We start from the raw sequence: 22,711 nt of genomic DNA, 5'->3' as shown, positions 1-22,711 counted from the left end.
ATGACGGAAGTAAAATAATGAATTAAAGGAAAGTTTCACTATATTTTGTGTCAACTTTACTTTCACATAGTATTAATCATAATGAAAATTAGTATACGGCTTAACGTTGATAAATAGAAAAAATATACAGTATATTACTTGTTTATTTAAGTAATTTAACATAAAATACAGTAATTACACACACATCTCTAGGCATATCTAATGGGTTTAACGAACTCGGTTTATCCTTGACAGAAATTGATGGTATGAATTGAAGTGTTGCTCTATGTTGCTAATGGGGCGTCGCACAAACCTTGGCCAGAAAGCTGCAGTTATAGTGATTCAGCAGCTTTCTAAAGTCATTGGCCGACTTGACCTTCAACATCTAGTCATCATCAAGTTTGAAGCTTCGTACTAACTGGAATATTTCTTTGTTGCATATAACGTTATTCAGGTGAACTTCTTTGTGGCTATTAGGTACAGGGAGGTCTGGTAAATTAGCCCGACGAATCCGTCGTCGATATTTTCAATTTATATGCATTTAAGAAGACTCAAGTATACAAGAACCTCGATAAGTCGTCACTCACGTTATCGAAATGAAATATGATGACCGCTTAAGAGGTCTCATACCTTTTAACATGGTGGAAAAACCATGCTCTAGTAGAAATATATATCATTAAAAATACTACTTAACCATTGATTTATTTCAAATTTTTTACACACATTTTTGATTGTGTATGCTATCCTATATGAGTATAAAGTTTTACATACCTCTAATACTTATTTTTTTAACAAATTTTCAAAATAATGCATTAAAAACAGCTTGCTCGCATGATAAAATAGCATTACATCAATGTAATTGAATAAAAATTGATTCAAAATAAAGGAAACCGTTCAGTTCATGAAATGAAGCAAAAGATTGAGATTTCATTAACTCAATCTTATTTAAAATTTTAAGTTTTGAAATTTAAAAAAAATTAAATTTATGATCTAATTTCAAATAAGATCGAGTCGATGAAATCTCAATCTTTTGCTTCATTTCACGAACTGAAGTGTCCTTTATACAATTTGGTACATGAGGCTTTTATAGTGACTTTTGACCATATGGAAATGCTGTTATCAAGCTCTTCCTTTGAAAGGAGCCGTGGAAATTATTTGTTCCTCTCTCTGAAATTTTTCCATAGTTACGAGTTGACCGAAATTATTGACGAGAGCAAACGAGTGTTTATGAACATGACTATGAAAGCTATACGGGATCCAAGAAAAACGACGACTTAACCAGATTGACGACTTATTAGGGTTTTACTATATATTCGATGACTGAAAATGAATTATTACGAATCTTCATAATCACCTACAGTATGAATACATTCCTGTGTATCATATAGGAAACTATGAAAACGGAAATAACAATTATGATAAAATAAGCTTTTTTTTTTACTGATATTAACTTCTCCAGTAACCTAGAGCCACGGGATATGTGGTTGAAAATACCCTTTATAATTTGTCAATTTAGTTTCATGTATGGATTGATCTTTCTGACAGGCTCTTTTTACATCAGAACGTTACCGTACGTGATGTATGGATATTCACTTACAAAGAAACGCACAAAAACCTTAGATGATGACATCTAAAGATCACAGACTAGAAAAGTGCGTGTTTTGAATGTCAAGTCATATTAATTTCGATTGAACTATTAACTGGTTGAGTATTCAGACAAAAAAACAGTTTTTTCTTCCCTCTACTTATACCTTCTACGCGATAAAATACGCACATGATTCTATTTACGGAAATGAGTGTATGGCTGAGTCAACCGACGGGAATGGTTTCAGACATAGGCAATAGACGAGGAATGAAAACCAATTGAGAGCTCATTAAAAATAATCGCAAAAACAATAGATTAATTTTCAGTGATATCGAGTTTTACTGTTCAAGGTTTTGAAACATTTCCTTCATATACAGTCAAACAAACCTCAATTATTGAAATACGGATACTAAAACATTCTTGTGTTTAAATCAAGAGGAAAAACGATGAAATTGATGTAAAGAAGCTTTGAGAAATTTATTTTAGATAAGATGCAATTGTTATTGAGAATGACTCACGTGTGCCACTTATTTATTTACATATTTTTTTCCTTATTCGATCATACAAGACGAATCTTCAAATCACTTCATTAATATGAATAAACTCTTATTACCGTTATTACATTTGCACGCATTTCCTTCACAAATAAAAAAACAGCTCCCTTAGATGGGATAATCAGATTTGCTCTAAACTTTAGGCTTTTTTCTGAAAATCCCTGGTGCACATAAAATGACCATGCTGCAAAAAGAATGACCACATCAACAATCTATCTACTGAATTTGATTTGTATAAATTAAAGTCAACGGATTAAACTTTAATTTGTATAATTTTATCGCAATTGACTGGGGACAAGTAAATTATGTATGTATGTATGTATGGATTCAAGATTGCTTCCCCTTGAAATATCTTAAATCTCTTAAAGACCTAATTAAAATTCTGAGTCTTTTCATCGCTGAATCTAAAAAAAAACCACATTCATGGCTTCTTATTCGAGATCCCCAGAGTTTCTGTGTTGTTTGCCTTCGACAACGGCACCCATTAGGTGGTACGAAAGTTTCAACACCTCTCTGATGTGATGGATTCAGGAAAGATAATTCAGCTGCCTCTGACGTGGGTTCAATTCCCTGCAGAGGCAGTTGAATTTTTTATCCTGAATTCATCTTCCCATTCGCTAGCTGTTGAAACCTTCATCTTGACATCACATCTTCGGATAAGTCACCATCACGTGAGTTTTGAACTGAGTTAATCATGGCTGTCCATGTATGGTCCCGTTCAGTGCACACGAGCTATAAGGAAAGTAGTTCGTTGCCTTTGTAGCGTAATAATCTACCGCGCTCACCCGGCAAGTGAGAGAAAGTGGATTCGATTCCCCGCAGAGGCAGTTGAATTTTCTTTCCTGAATTCATCTTCGCATCAGCCAGCTGTTGAAACCTTTTTATGAATAGGGAAGTGACATTATTTTCGGGAGTCCGGGGATGTTTACTTTGTACTTATTTGTCTTCAGTAGCGTTTCTTTATTCATTTAAAGGTTAAAAAATTATATTCAACAAAAATACAGCACGCAATATAACGAGATTGCATATATAACATATATAACACACAATATAACATGAAGGAGATTACGGTTATTTTAGTTACAGCTTACACACACAGAATTTCTTTCTTTTCGGCGGTGCCACAGTGGTAACCCGTTTCCTTCAGTGTCTGAAGGGCGAATAGGCCGTCTTAAGAGGAACATAGGATCCCCGGGTCAAGTAAGTTTTGAGAATCCCCTATCAGTCTAGAAAAAGTATCTTCTACCAATTTTATGCTTTCTCACTTTCTCACTGAAATTATAGCACCACATCACATTACCATGAGACCCCTCTATTGTCATTGAGGCTCCCGAGCCATGCCCGATTCGGCTCACGCGTTAAGACTACCCTGAATAAGATCAGAAAGTGGGGCTGGGCTTGTGTTATGGAATAATATGTTTCCCCAAGAATCAACGATAGCAGAAATGCAGATTTGAGTCAGCAGATGAATACCGTAGATGTTAGGCTATACCACTGACATCAAACTAAAAGAGCTTTTTGGTTAATACAGTATTAGAGCCTTGAATGGACCTAATGTGATTAGCCGAGACTTTGGTATATGGCACTCTTTAACATAAAAAACACGTGAAAGTGCTGCATATAAATCTTTATGAACGAAGATGGCTGGGGTAGCATGGGTAGAAGTTGCCCCATATGTGGATAGAGAAACTCAGAACAAATGAATTGATCTAAATTAAGCTTTGGTCGGTGTCCTATTGATTTATTCCTTCACAAGGCACTACTACTACTGTTACTATTTCAGACATGCACCTCGTACACATTCCTCTGCGGAACTTCTAACGAATTGGCACATCGGTTTGAAGGTGTGTGTATGCGTTGTGAACTTAACGTGAAGTTTGTTTCTCTGTAATGCTTGCTACAGTGCTGCCACCTATTTTTCGGAACTGTGAGAGAAGTGTAGTGATTAAACATTCGTACTGTTGTACGCCTGTTGCTCTCTGAAGCGAGACTTTTTTAATGGGGAGATCGATTCGCATTTGCACCTTGAAGGCACCTTCAAAAGGCACTGCAGAATACAAAAAAAATTCTTTAGAACAACACCACGGAAAAAAAAGCCCCTAACAGAATACTACATCATTATATCCGCGGCATGACATTAAGACTGAAAAAAGTCCTTTGCTAAATTATAGTTATAGGACTGTATGAATATAAAAGTTCAATGCCTACCTGAAGCCTTCATAAGAGTAGCCTGAATAAATACATTGTTACTTCTTAAAGCCCTTTATTTACTATATATGGGGCAGCCGTTAGTGCCGTCGATAACAATGTAAGATATCAATGGAATGACGATGATAGTAGAAACTTTTTGTGGTTTCCTCACACGGACGGTGTTTTTATAAGTATCATAGGTAACTTTCCGGGATCTACTTTCTGAATGAAATAGCATACTACCACCCATGACCTTGGTTTTACGACTGGTCCGCTTATCATTCGGTCATCGGGTCAAAATAAATAAAAATAAGAACAATGGTTGCGCACGGGGAAAAACAATATAGCAGTTGGTGTGTATGATTTGTAGCTGTTTATTCTCACGTCATAATACAACGCCTGGTAACAAATATCAGAACAAAATATACATACATTATTGAGTATTTTCTGGAGACAAAAAAGTACGAGCTTGCTGAAAGGAGTATGCGCCTAAATTTCTACAGAAATCAGATAAAAGCAACACTCGTTTTGTAAGTGTAGAGAAATTTAAATTTAAATCTTGGAAGATTAAATGTTTTACAGTATGCTTATACACTGGCATGCAAAATTACTAGACGCATTGGTTTTTTTCCCGTAATTTCACCTAGAAAATCCCGTAATTTCTTGGGGAAATAAAAGTCATTCCTCAGACAAATTATTTAGTATAAAAAAGCAATAAAGGAAAACACACAGACGGTCGGAAAAAATACAAGGTGCTCAGAAAGAAGTTTCTAGGAACTCTAGTACAATGGAATGAGACGCATCAGTATGAACCCGAGTAGGATACAGGCCGTGCTAAATGCGCCTTTGTTTTTTCAGACCATTTTTTTTCTTCGAGCACCCGAGTGATGCAGTGGTAAAATGCTCGTCTACCGCCATGAAAGTTGCCGTCAAGAACGCAGATTCGATCCTGGAGAAGAATGCAAATAACAAGTACCTTTACCCTACGAGCTTAAGGTGACTACCGATAGATGCACCTAATTTCCAACTCAACTCGTTCTGTAGAAAATTGCTGTATGGCGATATGACCGGAGTTGGTGTGTGGTAAAGTAGTAGACCATTCAAAGGACGATGGATCGTTGCATTCCATCCAAGTCTATTTTGAGGAGACTGGTGATGTGGACACAAATGACTGATTACAGCGGTGTAAGAATCTCAGAAATCGAGCCATGGAACAATGGTGTAGTGAGCTATTCTCTGATTGGAGTCTATCCGGTCTGGTGAGCGATTCTTGACGTCAGCCGATCTGAAGAGAAATTGTTACTTTCATATTACTGCAAGAGAAGAGATCAATATAGAAGAGAACTTTTACTGAAGACCGGTATTACACTATAAAAGTTTTTAAAAAACTATTTTTTTATAAAACTTGACAAATGGAGAAAATGAGCTGATCGGTTGTATTTGTTCGAATGCAACCGATGAGCTTATTGGTTGCATAATAGTGTAATCCCGGCCTAAGACGATATTTCGAACTTCTTGTCTTGAAGATATCAAATTGAATGGTCATCCGTACTGAGCTCTCTGTCCATTCATTATATATGAAGCAGCCGTTAGTGACGTCGATAAAAATATAAGATATGTATCAATGTAATCACGATGATGGTGAGTAACTTGGTGGTTTCATCTCTTACGACGGTCTTTTGTTTTTTTTTTTCTATGATATTTCGGGTTCGATCAGTGCAAATTACAATTGCAATGAGGTTACCTTTACCTAGTATGCCTATTCCAAATCAGGGCTGATTCCAAACAAACACCATCAAATCCAAGTTCCTATTTATGGACGATAATGCTATACTTAATCGTAGGTGGATACATAGGGGAGAGATAATTGCTCATGCTCATATCACCCCCGGTCAGTGAAGAAGTTGTATTATTGGCATGGGTGGGAAGGCGGAGGTGGAAAGTCGCCCCCCGTTCAATATGCATACTTTCGCTTTCCCGTTTGGGGGACTGTATCCGTTTATGTACTCAGTCGTGAGACATACCATAAATGAATTATTGAAAAGTGATGCTATCATTCGTATTGATTGGTCTCTATGCATTCCCCTCACCTAAATCCAATATAGCATGTGTGAAATGCTATGTAGAAAACTTTTTATAGAATATTATATATCACATATTATCTATTGAAAGATACCTCTTTTTGCACACTTTATACAGAGATGCTTCTACGATATGTAGCGTATAATTCTTTGCAGCCATTTTTCAGTAAACCCCCCTAGATCAGTGAATACCAACCATGTATGGTTCAAATACCCTTGGCAGGCGAGCGTACTCCTTGAAATGTATAGAAGGTTTGTGTACTCCCGTGAAATGTGTATGGCACTTGCAGACCCCTTCAAATTCATGAGAGGCTTGCCTATACCTAGAAATGCGTATACAAATACAAATACAACGCCACAACAGGCAAAATGCCCAACGAGGTGGATGAGAAAAATATGTCCATAAAAATATGGATAAATAGTACTTGGGGTAGAGGGGTAGCGTAGTTACCCCTTGAAATGAGTAAGATACTTTCGTATTCCTTGAAAATTCGTGACAGGTTTGCTCGTCCATTGAAATGTGTAAAGAGAGCTTGCTTTCCATGCTTACTTTTCCATGAAAATGAATTGGAAGCTTGCATATCTCCTAGATTACACTCTGGAATGCGGAGAAGGCTTACATACCACTAAAAATGAGAGAAATGTGTGCGTGCTCATTGTAACACTTGAAAGTGTGGGAGGCCTGTGTTTCCTTACAATCGCGTCGTAGGCTTCCTTACGCCTAGAAATAAGTACGAGACTTGAGTACTGTAGTACTGTGATACTGTAAATTGTGTCATAATTAATTTCATGAACTTGGTGAATGAGATTTCATTATCGTCCAATAAAAACGACAAATATTTACGGTAGGCCTATATATATATATATATATATATATATATCATTCTTTCTCTCTATTCATTTAACATAATTTGTGTAATTTGTGATTCCTCACACAACGGAAGTTCACTCAATGGAATCCAGACTTTCCGCTACTTTCCTTATTCATTTAAACTTTCCATCCGAAATAATGTTCATAATTAGCTTCTTAATGATTCTCGTAATTATCCTTTACCTTCTATATTCTATGATACTATCAATATACGTTATATTTTGGAGCCTATCGTGAAAGAACATCTGCTTCAGTGGAAGCTTTCGTAGTTACAACTAACTATCAAGAAGAGAGATAGAAGAGCGGTAAAGAAAACTAGCCAAGCTGGTATCGTCGACCTTGACCAATATTTTTTTTATGAAGGAGGGGGAAATGAATGCTTCAGTGAACGATAAAAACAAGGTTTTGTCTTGTGACAAGGGATTTCCCTGTGAAAGGTAAGTGAAAACAAACACGCAAACAAACACGAACTTGCAGATGCAAAAAAAAAAACACACATTGGAATACATCATAAAAAAGAGTTATGAATTTGGAAAAAAACGCAAACTGCTGAAGAATGTCACCCTTGAAGGCAATTTCATTGACCGCCATTAAATTTTCAGTATTTGATATATTCGTTTCCTGGACAAAATGGTCATTGGCGTTGACGGTCTCTAGATAGACAATGAATAAAATGGAGAGTTTAATAGATGTCGCATGTGGGTGCTAATATGATAGACCTCGAAACACACAACAGCGAAGTGAACTCAAGTAAGCTCTTTGTCTAGCTGCGAATACAAAATGCTTTTTTTTCTTTCGAGGTCTATCGTACTCACACGCGAAATCTATTGAACTTTTCATCTTTTTCCATTGTTTCTTGGAACTAAGCGCAGATTTCTACGAAATATATGTCAAAAATTTGTGAAATGACCGGTAAAATTTATGTTCTAACATTTCTTTTACTACAAATGCTATTTTGATTGCTTGCAATACTATTTGAAAGTAAATTGAATGACAATTTCGAGTAAGGGTATTCCTCGCTTCGCGTGATCTCACTCAACGCGATTTTAAAAAATGTTCCTTTAACTCTTTAAACGGCATTGACGAGATATCTCGCCTCCTTAAAATCCTCTTATGGATTCCTCTCAATTCACTAATGGATATCTTTCGGTAACACCTTGAGAATGCTATCAGAATTTTAATTGAAGAAAAAGATTTTAATGCCACTATAATCAATATGATATGCGAGGAATGTTTAGAACTCTCTGGCTTTATTACCAAAGTTTTTATTAAAAATAGACAAAGAATGCTGCTTGTCAGAGGAAGTTTGACTGTTTTATCCAAAAACTTATCAGCCTATAATCGTGGGATCTTCAGCACAGAAAAGATTCAGACTCATCAGAACCGGCCAATCATCATCCGATTGAGGACAGTTGAAAGTAAAAATGACCAATTAAATTGATTCGTATACCGTAAATTTAAAGAAAACCCCCTGTCCCTGTTTTACCCATGTTCCAATTCCACTTTGTATACGCGACTTTGTCTTTCGCGAGATATACCCTCAAATTACTTTTGAATAAACTCTATCATATTGACATTTAGAGATAGTGAGAGCCAATAAAGCAGTTTTTCTTCGTCCTTCGAGTTTTTGAAAATAATCTTGAACAACGTAAGCACTATGATGCGGCACAAGATTTTGTTGAAATTAATAACATAAAGCATCGACATAAAAGGATGTATGTATATGTTACGGTGAATGTGATAAATCCAGTTGAAATTCTGTCCCAACCCACACGGGTAAAGGGCTTACATTCCGGAACGGACAGAACCCGGGTCGTGTCTGGTCTGACAGTTAAAATTATGCATAATCGCCAACCATTTCGGTAAGTTTGATAAATTTCCTTAAATTTATCACTTTTACCTTCGGTTATGTATAGTATCCAAACGTAGTTGGTAAATTTGATGAATTTCCTTGAATTAATCACTTTTTCTGGTCATTTTGCATAGTACCAAACATCGTGGATAAATTTCATAAATTTCGTAAAATTTGTTATTATTATATCGGGGTATGATCGTAAAATTTGTTATCATTATATCGGGGTCCGACTATATTCATCATGAATACTAGACTTATTTGGATTTTTTTTTTCCATATTTATCAAATTTACCGACGACACTTGGTTATTATGCAGAATCACCGGTAAGAGTGATAAATTTATCAAACTTACCAAAACGATTGGTAGATAAGTATGCATAATAACCGCATATTTATGTATAATAACCAATTTATCACATTTACCTTTACATATATAATCAACAATGATATTTGAATATGTTCTACTGGTCAGATATAGTTCTATGAAAATTAAAGAGCCAAAGCACGGCAACTATTGCACAAACTATACCGCTGTCTCCACTAGCTCCAAGAATAGTGAAGGGGTTATATTGCTTTTATAGGGACCATGCTTTTTTGGTGTTTCGTCACATTTTAATTCTGCCATCTTTGTGATGTAACTAAAATATAATTAATCATCGATCAACCGATTTCATTCCAATAACTAACTATCTAATACTGGATGGTTTGCGCAAAAGTATTAATACAAAATGGTTCGATTGAGCCTTCAGTTCTATTTCCACTATACGTACAGCAAAGAAAATGTTGGGAGAGAATAGGAAATGGTCTTAAATTAAGATGCGCAGATATCTGAGGTACTTTCACCCTTCTAATTCAGGGCCGCGCTTACCAGACACGGGCCAGGTGCAAAAATAATAGCGGGGCCAGAGGTGTTTTAATCATTTCGGGCTCCTTAGCCCCGATTTCATATATCCTGTGGGAGAGGGAAATAAGCATACAAAACTCATATAAAATTACAGAATATACAGGAATACTGAAAAATATAGACGCAAATAATTTTAAATTAATACAAAAAAATTAACGAAAATTTCAAACTGAAGAAAGTTTAAAATTGATAAAAGGAATAAATCCTAAACCAATTAAAATCAGGACCTAATGAAAGAAACTGTCTGAGAACTAATGAAAGTTCAGAATCGATGAATCGAAAATAAGAAAATAATTGACAGAGTTAATCCCAGCACCCATGAAAATTCAGGGTAAATGAAAAAGATATTAAATCCACAGAATTGATGAAAATTCAGAATTTTTCAAAGAAATAATTCTAGAATTACTTTCTAGTAATATAGTAATATTCCAGTTATATCTAGAATTCTTTCGAGATAAAAATTCAGAATTTTTTTCTTTTCAGATGAAAATGTAGACTTCCAGAATTACAGAATAGATGAAAATTCAGAATTTTGAAAGAAATTATCTTACCCGTAAGTGCGTCCTTCCCCCCCCCCCCTCTAAACGCGGAGCAAGGTGCGACCGCACCTGTCGCACACCCCTAAGGGCGGCTCGGTTTCTATTCTACATGGAAACTCTCCTTTCAGCCCAAATAATTGATGACTAATGACGGCCACAGGTTGCACCTTGTTGCCTGGTGTTTTAACTGATAATTAAGTCTATACATACCTTCACAGCAGCTGCTTTTGATCATCTCAGGAACACGCAGCCGTTTTGCTGATACTCTCTTCTACTATCACACGTGCTCAAAGATTGTCAGATCGCATTTTTTAAACCACTTCCATGATGATAAGAACTCACATAAGTCTAGTTTTTACACGTCTCGCCCTATAGCGGCACTAGTATATCGTCATTACTAATTTGCTTAAAACTATTATGTCATCACATTGAAGCGAAAGAGTTTAACAGGGATATCAGTGAATGTCAATATACGCGGCTAAAAAACATTTTCTTTGTTTTCTAATCAAAGTAATCATTTTTCCAATCCGATTTTCAAAATCTGAGCTGGATCTGAATATAACCATGAATCGGAATTCGACGCCAGTCAATTTTGACGCAATACTGGAAGTCGTCAAAGCCGTCTTTTAATCAGTTCATCTGACCTAATTCTTAGCGCATACGATAAATTAAGGATCAACAATTGGAATTACAAAACCATCGATGACAAATAAATAGTAGCTAACTATTTTTATTCCACCGTATGCAGTTCCAAATAAAAGAAAATAACGCATTGTGTGGAATAAATTAATGATTTTTTTATTTTCATGGCTGGACAGTTTAGTTGTTCGAATTCCATTACATAATATACGGAATATAAATGCTTTCAACAGTTGAGAACTGTGGTCAGTCACACTTGAATGAGTCGTTTCGCTGTTGAGATAAAATATTGCAAATAAGATTAAATGGAAAAGGATTAAGAAATAGTAGCCGGAAGGGAATAGCGATGTTATTATGTATAGTGTATTTGACGTAAATGATTCGATTCATTATCACGGTAGGCCGGAGGCAAAGAAAATTCTTATAAAATTAACTTTCATTCATAAACAATTTTTTATACAAATATTCTTTTGTTATTTTTACTCATTGTTTTAATTTGATCGAGGAAAAATTTTTTTCGCTCATTGGTTAATTTATTATAAATGTAAAACTTTTTAGTCACCTCGTTGAGACATCATCGCCGTTAGTGGGCTGTATTATTAGTGCTGATTGGTTAAGTTGAATGTATTGCTCTTTTTCTCTGATCTACTCTAGGGGCGCGGTAGGCCAGGTCAATAAGATACTCGCCTAAAGTACCAAAGGATGTTAAGGGGTGTCGCGAGTTCGATACCCGGTTCGTCCTTGTCAGAAAACTTTCCTGACGCAGGGGTACAGCAAAAACGGCGTCTTGACAGCAGCAAAAAATTGCTACCGCAGGGAGTCCCCCATCGATGGGTTAACGCACCAACCTCTCGATGAGTATAAAAAATAATCCCGCCTTTCGGAATCGGCAATAAATTGTAGACCGTGGTGAATGAAACCGTGAATGTGACCGAAATGACCGTGGTGCGACATCAATGATCAAATGGTCTATTCTAGCTACATTGCATAACAGCAAGACGCTATAACTCTTATGTAGAGCCCGGAAGTTCAGGCACTAAAAATGGCCAAAATAGGCAGGTGCTTAAAATAGGCATTAAAACATTTATACAAATACAACGCCACAACAGGCAAATTGCCCAACGAGGTGGCTGACTTAAGAACATCATGGATCCCCGAGCCCCTACCTACTACTGCTACACCACACATGCACCCTCCCCCCCCCGCGTAACTCCCCCAACGAATCGGTACATGCGGGAATGTGCGTGTACGTGTAGTGCAACCTGACGTAAAGTTTGTTTCTGTGTAATGCTTGTTATGTGTAGTGCTGTCATCTGCCCCCAGTTTTTTACAAACTATGAGTGAAGTGTTATGGTTGAATGATTTACCGTTGTAGGACTGTTGCTCTCTGTGGCGAGACTTTTTAACGGGGAGATCGGCTCGCATTTGCGCCTTGAAGTTGGGAACCACAGAAAACCAACTTCAGCCGACCACCACTGTGGGGTTCGAACCCGGATCCTCGCATCACGAGTCCGGCACTATAACCACTCGACCACCACAGCGGCAATAACTAATAAAAACGCTAAATGCTAAGTTATTAAGTGTTGGGCCGGGAAATCGGCTATCCAACATTGATTGCACTTGCTTCATCCACTGTTTTAATAATAAATAGTTTAACTTGGATAATTGATTTCATGCCAAAAATAAGGTGTTTGTGGTCCCTCAGAATCAGGCCGATTCCAGGACCACCATTATCAGATGCGGAGCTTGTGGACGTACGATTAATTATCGTTCATTTTGTTGTATAATCTGAAATATTTACCATATTTTTTATAGTTGAAACACAGCAACCTCTCGTTTTATTGCTGTGACAAAATTCACATTTCTTTTTTCATTTATATTGCCACATATGCGGGATTCCTTCGAACGTGGGGCTCGTTGTTGCCGTACCTGTGACACACGTCTGATGGCAGCTCTGGTCAATTTAACCGAATACTGAATATGTACCTAAAATGAATAGTCATGGTTGTTTACAGTGCATTTATATAGTGTAAAAAGTCAAATCAAAACAACATGAGGGCCAGAGCAATGTCAGCTATTTCCTATGCCCGTGTGAGTCCTCACAACAACTGATGATCGCTTGGTCAGCTATACAGTCATCAATTAACTATACATATACAATGCAGTCCAATGAATGTATGTAAAGTCTGGGAGAAACAAACTTCTAATTTTTTCTTATCTTTTCTCATTACGGGCTGCGTTCATCTGAAATAAAAGCATTCATGTCTAACGCCATTCGGCCAGAATATAGTTAAAGTATGGCAGCTGCAAGTTCTCTATACCTGAGGCACTTACTCCTATTTGCTAATTTAAAATGGGGATGGAAGAAGGAGGGTTTTCCTGATAATAATTAATACTAAGAAATGGAGAATTTAAAAATAGATTTTTTTTTTGAATTTTTCAATGCTCCAAGTTCTACTGAACATGGCTTCTGAAACTCTCGAATAAACTTGAAGCAATGTTAAAATAGGCATTTATGTGATGAAAAATTCGAAAAAAGCGTTTTTACAAAAAAATTTAAAAATGGCAAAAAAAAAACAACATTTATTTCATTTTGCCTGAACTTCCGGGCTCTACTCATATGAAAAACCCGAGAGAGAGAAAGATTCGTGAAATGTGGTAGAAAAGCTAAAAAGTTTCGGGGAAATGTATTAGCGAGAATACGAGGATTGTAATGGAGCTCGATAAATAAAACACAATGTTAAGGTCACCCTTGACTTAAATGTCACTGGAAACATTGGTTCATCACCGCTAAATTCATTGAATTTTTCTTTTTTTTTTCTTTCCTTTGTATTATTTTGTGACGTCGACACGTTACGAGAGTGCAGGGAACGATATTGAACGAGACTGCGTTACACGCGTTACATCATAGTTGCATCACATGTGATTACTGTCATCGCAGAAATTATTTCATCAGCCATAAATTACAGCAAGCTTTTCTGAATCAGACTCTGATGAAGAACAAGACTTTTCTCTGGCATTTAGTTACTTATCCCTCGTGACGGAAAAAATGCTACTTGGACATCAACTGGCATTGCCTACTCAATCAGCGCAGAAAAAGTCCTTGGACCAAAAAGTTTATTTCGCGAGCTCCACAGTATTTGATAGCAGTTTGGGATAGAATAAGTCTAAATAGCGATAATATTCTCAAACATATGTTTATGTAAAGCGGCGAATAGCCGAGTATCTATCATTAGGATAAGAATGTTAAAAAGTGGTAGGTGCCTTTCATTTAGATGAGTTGAAAATCATTATTGAAAGACTGATTATGGTAGGATTATCATAAACGTGATTTGGCCGTGATATAAAAAGTATTTAACTGTTACAAGCTTCCCAAATCACAGGAAAGATGCTTGTGTTGTTGCACTATTTAATTTGACTCATTTGCACCCAGTTTTCATTTGAGTATATAGCGAGGATTTGGCTTCGTATAATATTTTAGCCTTACAGCTAAGCTAGATGTTGTATTTTTTTACACGTGTAGATGACGACCCTAGTCAGAAATCAGAAATTGGCATCAAACAAATTCTCGAGAAGCCATTCCTGGTTTAGAAATAAACTCTTGAAGTTGGTGTATTTTATTATCTCGTGGGTGCTTTTGTTTCCCGCCTTATATTATTAACACAGAGCCGCCCTTAGGGGCGTGCGACAGGTGCGGTCACACCAGGCCCCACGCTTTGTGCCTCCCCCCCCCCCACACTTACGGTAAATTATTGGAGGATTTCACCAATTCTAGAATTATTTCTTTCAATTATTTTCAATTCATCAAGTCTAAACTTTTCACTATATATAGTTTCGGTAATTTTCTTCTCTCATTAGTTTAAAATTACCTTCAATGCTGAATTTTTGCCAATTTTTGTGTAAATTTACATTTAATCGTATGTTTAAAGTTTTTTGTATGGGTATTTCCCAGTATTCCTGTATATTTTGAAATAAAAATTGCCACTCCCCTACCCCACATAGTGTATAAAATCGGGGTAAAGGGGGTCCTAAACATTTCTGGTGCCCAGAAATTGTTGAGACGCAACAATCGGGCCTCACGTCTGGTAACTCGGTTATAATGACCTCGATTGTAACGATACCTCTCTATAACATGAACAATTGGTGGTCCAACTGATTCACATAGACAATAATGTTACTGAACCTTGCTTGTAACGTCGCTGAAAGCAACAAGAGCTCGGATATAACGACACTTTTTCGACGTTTTTACTAAAGTGTTTATGATGTTTTCCCAAGAAATTCCCGAATTATAGCTTATCACATCAAGTGAATGCTTGTCTATTGTTCTATTGATGCCTAATAATGAAAAAGATTACATGCTCGACACTCCGACTTTTCCCGTTATTTTGTAATTTCGACTTTTTGTTTCATTAAAATGTACCGTTTTCCCGGTTTTTTCAACAAAATTTACTTTTAATTCTTAATTTTCTCTAGAATCGGGAATGAAGGTGATTTTCATAATTCATAGATTATGCTATAACGAATATGACTAAACATTCATCTCGTATATTTGCCACATAAATTTTTTCTTCGCGAATTAAGTTTTTAGTCTCTGCAAACTTGCTCTGTAGCACAGTATTTCTCGCAAAGGGTTATTTGAGAGCAGTATCTGTCAATGTCGTCGACGATTGGAAAAACGTATATTAATATTATCGGCAAATCGATCTGTTTAATTAGAAATGCAGTATAAGAAATAAGTCGTAAGAAAACTATACGCTGTTGAACCACATCAACGCTTGCAACACTTATTATTAAAATATCCAGCCGAAATATTGAGTCGATATTGACGTACATTTTAATATCCAATAGCGAAATTTTTATTACTTGTATGCCGGCGTGTCCCATAATTCTAACTCACCATCAGATAAGAAATTTATTTGAATGTATTATATATGAGAATTGCATTTGAATATAATTAATGTATTTGTGAATGTATATAATTAATGTATTTGTGAATGTATATAATTAATGTATTTGTGAATGTATATAATTAATGTATTTGTGAATGTATATAATTAATGTATTTGTGAATGTATATAATTAATGTATTTGTGAATGTATATAATTAATGTATTTGTGAATGTATATAATTAATGTATTTGTGAATGTATATAATTAATGTATTTGTGAATGTATATAATTAATGTATTTGTGAATGTATATAATTAATGTATTTGTGAATGTATATAATTAATGTATTTGTGAATGTATATAATTAATGTATTTGTGAATGTATATAATTAATGTATTTGTGAATGTATATAATTAATGTATTTGTGAATGTATATAATTAATGTATTTGTGAATGTATATAATTAATGTATTTGTGAATGTATATAGTTAATGTATTTGTGAATGTATATAATTAATGTATTTGTGAATGTATATAATTACGAATGTGTATATATATATAATTATTATTTATATTGATTGATGCTCAATGTATTTTCTGAATACTGAAAGTGCTGAATGTATTTTCTTTAATACTGTTCTTTTATTTACAGTTTGATCATAAAAAATTGTCTACGGTCGACTATACAGGGCCCAGCTTCTTGTCGACTAATAATATGTTATATGTTGTAATGTTATGACATATCTTAAACTGAAATAAAAAATAAATAAAATAAATATATAAAAATGTAAAAAAAAACCTTTCTATTGGTCTTGGTGATTTTTCATTATAAAAGAGCATCATAGTATAACTTTATTTTCTATTCTGTTTCCGCTATTTCCGCGATTTTCACCTGTATGTCATCGTAAAAATTTCATGAATGCACCCTTTCTCTTTCTGAAAAATGACTTTTTTTTCAAGTATCATGAAATATAAATACATTTTTCCATCTCTAAATTTTACGTTTTTTTCCCATCCAAACTAATACAAAGAAGTCTCTTAATAAGTCATAAATCTCATTAATATATGCGCATTCCCACTACTGTATTAAACATACCCATTCCCTTGAATTATGAGAGTTTTCCTCTTTCATTCAACTTTTTGAACACGCTGTGACTATTACTTTGTACTATCATATCTTTGAAGCTATTGTTCAAACATTTATAGATGTAAGTCATGTTTCATGAGTAATATGGTAATGAGATGCTATAATTTTTGCTGAGAAAGTTTTGAACCATAGCGATTATTCGCTTTAAAATTCAAACGTTCTTTTACAATCACATAAAATTTCATTGTGTAAGGGATGTGATGGAATTGAATCCACGTAGCTAATACAGTATTTAAGAGCATTCAATGAATTCTACCTGCAAGATATCTAATCGAAAGAAATTCTACATCTTTAGCATTATTTTCGGTTTTGAATCGGAATATTTTTAATTAAAACAATATTTGTATATATTAATATTTATATCTATAAGTATAGTATATATTTTTCTTCATCTCAGTTGATATGTTTTTCACGAATTCATTTCAATTTCATAAACCTTAATATCTTCGTGACCAATGCAACAGGAGAAGGCAAATACTTATTATTCAAATTTAATAATCAAAAAATTTAAAAAATTTCTAAAGAATTGTAATGGAACTTTTCTATCTCTTATTAGAAACACCAGTTTTTCTGGTGATTCATAGAAGTGTTTCTATTCAGTTCAGAAACTGGTTCATCTTGATTCAATGTCATTTTCTGTCACGTAGCTCTAGTAATACACCATCACCAGTTTTCTTCCTCATGCCACTTCTTATAAACTTGATGTTATTTTCAATTTCTTGAACAATCGTAGGTCTTTCCAAAGTTAATCACATAATGCTTTTAATGCAAGCTTATAGAAAATATTGAAAATAACCAAAATCAAAAGAGTAAAAGAATCAAAAAGAGCAAATTCTTATGCTTTCTAGTTTTGATATCAAGAAATATAATTAATATAAGCAGTACTCGGAAATATTGAATTGGATTCAATCCCAACATCGTATCAATTTAATAAAATTGCCAAAGATAATGTGCGAGAAATGGGCATGATAATAACGTTTCGGACAGAGCAAAATGTATTAAAAGGAGTTACATTGGAGGTTTGGGGGGGGGGGGGTCATGACACTTGAGATTTTAACTCTTAAATGCATAACTTTGCATTTGTGCAAAGGGTTCTTTAAACGTTCATTAATGCAGCCAGTTTGAAGATAAAAATTCGGAGCTGCCTTTGCACATAAGTTGAGGTCATATTCCTTCTATTTTGTATTTTGAAATTTCTGGTCGATGTCCAATTAATGACATCAACTCTTTATTTGTTGCAGAGCATGTGTGACTGAGATATTGCTAATTTGTTAAAATATTTTGCTTGCATTTGTTTTGTTTTTTGCCTTGAAGTTTGCAAAACCAGAATTTTTTTTTCTTACTATAGTTTGAATCACAAAGAGAAAGTACCTATATATTTGAAAGGATAATACTTCAATGCATTTATTTTATATGAAATTTCTGAGAGACTCTGTACGTCTTCTTTGACGCCCTGTATAAGCAGTATAATTCAAAATAGTTTTTTAATGATTTTTTTTTTTGGCTTTCTATGCATGTCAGCAACTAAAAAAATTATCAGCTCGAAAAAAACCATGCATTTAAAGGTTAAATATATTTCATTTCCTTGGAAATCGAATGAAAGAAATTGATTTTGAGCCAGTCAGTTGATTTCTTAGTTAATAAAGAAAAAATTAATTGAACTTTGCACGCAATTTTGTTAGATTACAGTTTTTGTAGTTTGTCTTCAAGATGAAAAAAAATACTGTACCGTTTCTAAAATTCGGTAGAAATATGGTATGCATTATAGAACATAGAAATCCATATTAGATATCCGACAATTTATAAAAATTTTATATTTCTAAATTTTTTTTAAATTCTGAAACTTATGCATTTCAATCAAACAATTTCATAAAAAACACTATCCACTGGTTAATTACTAAAACGGAGTTTCATTTTATTAAAGCACTGCTTACTTGAATTAATTTCACGTCAGAATATTAGTTTCACCTACTATATTTTTCTAATAGTCTCACCAAAGGTGGAAAGTCTCAGCGCGAAATTTCAGAAATATTTTACTTTTCAATTTTTTTTAATCCTCTATGGTTCACTCCCCCTATAAAAACGAATTGAAAAATTAAAAAAATATATATGGGTGTAAATTATACGGGTGCTACACGGACAAAGACGTCACTCTCCCTTGATAGTATAAATTTATACATAAAACTGGATACATGAAGAAATATTGATGTTTCGGGAAAGAAAAATTCATCTCTGCCCTCACGGGGACTCGAACAATATTAAGACAGAATGATCTAGACGTTTTAGGGTATGCGACTACCTTTTTTGTCACTTTTCTTTAAAATGGTACTGGAGAGAACTTTAATAAAAATTTTTGATAGAAAGTGTCCCAAAATGATGAAAACAATAATTTTTGGACTATCTATGTCATTTTCTATGAAAAGTCATTTTTATGTGAAATTTGAAGCAAAATTCATGTAATATTCCGAACACGATTGCAAAAAATTCTATGAAGGGAATGTTTTGTTATTTTCACAGAAAACATTCAACTAGTAATGGTGCAGGTTATGAACTAAAATTTAAAGGATTGTATGCTATGCTCATAAGTTACACTCAAATCTGTTTATGCACGTGTGAACTTTTCGAAATTTCATTCTAAATTTCATGTATAAAACACTGTAATTAGACAAGTAAATATAATTGACTTTAGAGTTTAGTTCATAACCTCGAAAATATATAGCAAGATATCATAAAAATTTCATAATGATACAATGAATAGATTTTTAGAAATCGTGTTTTAAACTCAAGTAAAATATCAAAAACAGCATTCTTCGTTAAACGCGTTTAAAGTTTCTATTCGCCAATTACTTGTATTTAAAAATGCAACACTAAAGTGGATGGATGTAACTTCGGTTTTGAGCTTCATGTAAACAAAACAAGGCCTGTTTTGGAATTACAAAAAAATAGGGCTTTTTAATAAAAAATAATAATAATAATAATCAAAATCGATATATATTATCTTCCAAAATGATGTATTCAGTTGATCGGATACCTTAATACACATAAAGCAGCAATTTTCTACAATTTTTTACCAGACCGAGCAAAAAAAATTGATATTCACTTATAACAAGAAGTTCGTTATAACGACAATTTTCTTCGTGATTGTGAACTGTGATTATAACGACAGTTCACAAATACAGCTTTTACTGTATCAATCAAGAAATTCTTACCTGCATCATCTTTTTGATTTAATTCAAATATCCAAAATATCTATGAACCGGAATGAATTGACACAAGAGTAAAAGAAACCGAGAAGATTATTTCCTTAGTTTTTTTCCTTGATACAGAAACCAACAACACGTGCGTATCCGCCTCGTGCGTACTTACGGAATGAAGGCTGAATGAGAAAACACCTCATTCTTAGGACGAAGCTAGTTTTCGTTTCGTTGCTATAGTAACAACGACGCCCGTGACGTCACTTTAGCTTCCGACCAATCGGATGCTCGTGGCCTCGGGGATGTCCGCTTCGTGGGATTGACAGGAAGGCCACAGGAACAACGCTTCAAACACAAAACTGTACTTTCTTTTTATGAATAGTATTAAATTATTAGCATGATTTATACTTGACGTATAAATAATCTCAACTATTCGAATCATATATGACATTCTCTTATCTATTCATTAGAAGTATATCGCATTTATAATGTCCATTTCTTTTCTTGAATGCTCGTTGAATTGATTACCTGAGAGTTTATATTAGCCACTTATGCAGGAATGCCAAGCTCGTTTTGCAAGAGATTTTTTTTTTTTACATCAACTGGCTCTTTGTGCTGTTCATACACGATTAGAAATTTCTTGCTGTTGCTATGGCGGAGACAATTCAGTTACATCATCTATCTTTAACTTGTTGCTCACGAGCATCCGAGAAGTTCGATGCTTGTGTGCTCTTCAGTGAATATACTTTTCCATTCACACAGTTTCAGAATTTGAAATTGCTCTCTGATCGCCTTACCGAAATATCGTATTATAATCCTTTTATAGATGTGGAAAATTAAACATTAACCATGCGATTACACTCTACCTCACGGTACTTTCATAATTTGAACACTCGTTATAGTAAGAATTTGTAGGCGGTAAATAATTTATTATATATGGAAAATGTAAGAGAGAAGATCTCAACTTGCTTTCAAAATAGCAAGCATCGACTGGTGTTAAAATTTGAGTATTTTGCCAGTTTTGACCTTGTATTTGTATTTGTTATTCGACTTAGGTTATCAAACTTTGAAGATCTCACTCTCAAAAAAAAAAACATATTCAGGCAATGTAATGTTTCATTGCAGTAATTGTGAATTGTTGGCTGAGTAAGGTCCGACTGCCCGTGTACGGTCCGGTTCAGTGCATGCAAGCTCTAAGGAAAGAGGTCTGTTGTCTTTGTAGCGTAGGGGTCAAGTTCGTTCATCCGGCATGGGAAAGGACGTGGGTTCAATTTCCCTCAGAGTCAATTGAATTTTCTTTCCTGAATTCATCTTTTCATCAGCCAGTTGTTAAAACCTTCGTATGAATAACGGAGAGTGACATCATCTTCAGAATGTAATGCTTCACGGAAAGAGCGTTAATTCATAAGCAGCACAGAAATTACACGAAAACCAAACTGACATACGTTTAGCATAAATCATATATGCTCAATCCATGGCCCGTGGGCTAAATGTGACCATCGGAGTCATCTGATGTGACCCGCGACTTCAAACCTATATTTGTAAAAATAAACTTAGCGGCACATTGGAGATTAGCACGCGACATATTAAGACTACGGATCACTCAAGTTTGCTCGTGGCACAGATCACTTAAGTGGTCCGCGGCACATTCCCAGATCATTCAAGCGACTCACAGCTCATTTACAGATCACTCAAGTGGCCTGGGACGCTGTTTTAGATCACTTATGTGGCCTGCGGAACATTTTCACTTCAATTAAGTGACCCGCAACAAATTCACAGATCACTGAAGGGACCTGGGGCACATTCACAGATTACTCAAATGACCCACGGTGCATCCCCACATCACTTAAATGGTCCGCGGCACATTCCCAGATCAAATAAGTGGCCCGCGACACGTTCTCAAACCAATGAAGTGGCCCACACTCTCCAAAAGGTATAAATGAAACAACGCAAAAAACTCGTAACGCCAAACGCTAAAATTTAGTTTTGAAAATTGAAATGAAAATGAGAGTATAAAAATCGTTTATATATTCAACACATTCCTTTCTCTCTCGAATAAAAGCCGGTTGATGAAACAGGTTGATGCCTAAAGATCATAAGTCATTCTCGAAACGGCGTTCAAACCATTCTGGCCATCGTCCCGATGCGGAAGTAAGCTAGAACGCCCTGGAGGCCCCATCCTCCATTTTCGTCAAATATAGGTCACGGTGACGAAAAAGAATTCACGCAGCGGTTGCTGCTGCTGACCCAAGGACTACACAATCGACAAGACTATCAAGAGG

General features: G+C 35.0%; 1 protein-coding gene across 1 annotated transcript in view; it reads right to left on the bottom strand.

Moving 5' to 3' along the window:
• LOC149084956 (sodium-dependent transporter bedraggled-like) overlaps positions 1 to 20,571 on the bottom strand; it is a 58,887-nt gene extending 38,316 nt beyond the window's left edge. The window contains exon 1 of the mRNA XM_089232700.1: positions 20,445 to 20,571. The gene's annotated coding sequence lies outside the window, so the exon portion shown is untranslated. The remainder of the gene's footprint in view (positions 1 to 20,444) is intronic.
• Positions 20,572 to 22,711: the final 2,140 nt, after the last annotated feature.

This window comes from Pholcus phalangioides, unplaced genomic scaffold, assembly GCF_987345545.1.
Source record: "Pholcus phalangioides strain wild (caught in Gottingen) unplaced genomic scaffold, Ppha-v1.0 ptg000007l_1, whole genome shotgun sequence".
Classification (NCBI taxonomy): domain Eukaryota; kingdom Metazoa; phylum Arthropoda; class Arachnida; order Araneae; family Pholcidae; genus Pholcus; species Pholcus phalangioides.
This window is presented reverse-complemented; position numbering and strand designations above follow the sequence as displayed.